Here is a 2,500-nt window from a genome sequence, read left to right as displayed (position 1 = left end):
GGCGATTGCCCGTCGCCGGGCATACGCACGCGAGCCGAGCCGTCGCGGAGCCGATCCCGCCGGCCGTTGTCGTTTCTGCGACCCTGAGACGGACGCGGTCCCGGGATGAACCCGAGGCCGCAATACGCGTTCAGATCGTCAATGCTCAATGTGTTCTGCAATTCACATTAAATCACGCAGCTTGCTGCGTCCTTCATCGACTCGCGAGCCGAGTGGTCCACCGCCAAGAGCCATCGTTTGTTTGTTTGCTTTTCGCTCTTCGATTCCTAACCTCGATTCGCCATCCGGCTGAAAAAATCGCGTGACGCCGAGCGGGTCGCGGTCGCAACAAATAGTGCGACAAGCCCGCGCACCGCATGAAGCCTTCGGGCACTCGACGCCGACAAAACAAGTTCCTGATCGCGGGGCGGCGGACGCGCCGAGGCACGTCGCCGTCCCGGTGTTTGCTCTTTCGCTCTTCGATTTTTTTTCTCGCGCTAATGATCCTTCCGCAGGTTCACCTACGGAAACCTTGTTACGACTTTTACTTCCTCTAAGTAATCAAGTTAGATCGTCTTTTCGGGCCAAGACCCAACCGTCGCCAGTCGAGCCCGGGCCCAATCGGAGGACCTCACTAAACCATTCAATCGGTAGTAGCGACGGGCGGTGTGTACAAAGGGCAGGGACGTAATCAACGCGAGCTAATGACTCGCGCTTACTGGGAATTCCTCGTTCAAGCGAAATAATTTCAATTCTCTATCCCTAGCACGACCGGGGTTCATCGGGTTACCCAGACCTTTCGGCCAAGGCGAACACACGTTGATCCGGTCAGTGTAGCGCGCGTGCGGCCCCGAACATCTAAGGGCATCACAGACCTGTTATTGCTCAATCTCGTGTGGCTAAACGCCACTAGTCCCTCTAAGAAGTTAAACGCCGGCCGGGAAGGCCGCGTAACTATTTAGCAAGCCAGAGTCTCGTTCGTTATCGGAATTAACCAGACAAATCGCTCCACCAACTAAGAACGGCCATGCACCACCACCCACAGAATCATGAAAGAGCTCTCAATCTGTCAATCCTCGCTGTGTCCGGGCCGGGTGAGATTTCCCGTGTTGAGTCAAATTAAGCCGCAGGCTCCACTCCTGGTGGTGCCCTTCCGTCAATTCCTTTAAGTTTCAGCTTTGCAACCATACTTCCCCCGGAACCCAAAGACTTTGGTTTCCCGCAAGCTGCCGGAGAGGTCGTCAAAATAACGCCCCCCGATCGCTAGTTGGCATCGTTTATAGTCAGAACTAGGACGGTATCTGATCGTCTTCGAACCTCTGACTTTCGCTCTTGATTAAAGAAAACATTCTTGGCAAATGCTTTCGCAGTCGTTCGTCTTGCGCCGATCCAAGAATTTCACCTCTAACGGCACAGTACGAATGCCCCCGTCCGTCCCTCTTAATCATTACCTCGCGCTCCGAAAACCAACAAAAAAGAACCGAGGTCCTATTTCATTATTCCATGCAACACTATCCAGGCGAAGCGCCTGCTTTGAACACTCTAATTTTTTCAAGGTAAACGTCCCGGCCGCCGCCGACACTCAGTCAAGAGCACCGACGGAAAACCGGAGGTAAAGCCAGAACGAACAGTGCACGCCTTGCGACGGACCGAACGCCTGCGCCCAAAATCCAACTACGAGCTTTTTAACCGCAACAACTTAAATATACACTTTTGGAGCTGGAATTACCGCGGCTGCTGGCACCAGACTTGCCCTCCAATGGATACTCGTTAAAATTTTTACAGTGTACTCATTCCAATTACAGGGCCTCGTTAGAGTCCTGTATCGTTATTTTTCGTCACTACCTCCCCGCGTCGGGAATGGGTAATTTGCGCGCCTGCTGCCTTCCTTGGATGTGGTAGCCGTTTCTCAGGCTCCCTCTCCGGAATCGAACCCTGATTCCCCGTTACCCGTAAGAACCTCGGTAGGCAGATACCGTACCGACGAAAGTTGATAGGGCAGACACTTGAATGATCCGTCGCCGGTGCAAGACCGTGCGATCAGCAAAGTTATCCCGAGTCGCCAACAAGACGAGCCGAAGCCCGGCAGGTTTTTGATATGATAAAGGCGCGCCTCCCGCAAGGTCGGCGCTTTTTGCATGTATTAGCTCTAGAATTACCACAGTTATCCAAGTAAAATTTACGATCAAATGAATCACGACTGATTTAATGAGCCATTCGCAGTTTTACCGTACGCAAGTTCGTACTGAGACATGCATGGCTTAATCTTTGAGACAAGCATATGACTACTGGCAGGATCAACCAGGTAACTATCGGCCGACAAAATACGCGAACGGAGTCTTTCGCTTTCCCCGTCGCGGTATCGCACTGTATTACTCAATCACTATTTTTGCTTAGCTCCTCAAACCCGGCGTAAGCCGCGATCTGGACGCCGTCGACACCGGCCAGACGCCCTTTCGGGCGAAGCCGCGCGCGGGCTGCGTTTGCATACAACACCAGGAACGCCCAACAAAAGCGAACC

At 53.1% G+C, this 2,500-nt stretch overlaps 2 non-coding genes across 2 annotated transcripts; both read right to left on the bottom strand.

Annotated features, from left to right (window-relative positions):
• Positions 1 to 78: 78 nt before the first annotated feature.
• On the bottom strand, positions 79 to 232 carry LOC145763283 (5.8S ribosomal RNA). Its single transcript, XR_014288381.1, has one exon. It is a non-coding gene; the product is annotated as a 5.8S ribosomal RNA (ribosomal RNA).
• Positions 233 to 477: 245 nt separating this feature from the next.
• On the bottom strand, positions 478 to 2,287 carry LOC145763286 (small subunit ribosomal RNA). The gene has a single exon (XR_014288384.1). It is a non-coding gene; the product is annotated as a small subunit ribosomal RNA (ribosomal RNA).
• Positions 2,288 to 2,500: the final 213 nt, after the last annotated feature.

The sequence above is a fragment of the Corella eumyota genome, unplaced genomic scaffold, assembly GCF_963082875.1.
Source record: "Corella eumyota unplaced genomic scaffold, kaCorEumy4.1 scaffold_300, whole genome shotgun sequence".
NCBI lineage: Eukaryota > Metazoa > Chordata > Ascidiacea > Phlebobranchia > Corellidae > Corella > Corella eumyota.
This window is presented reverse-complemented; position numbering and strand designations above follow the sequence as displayed.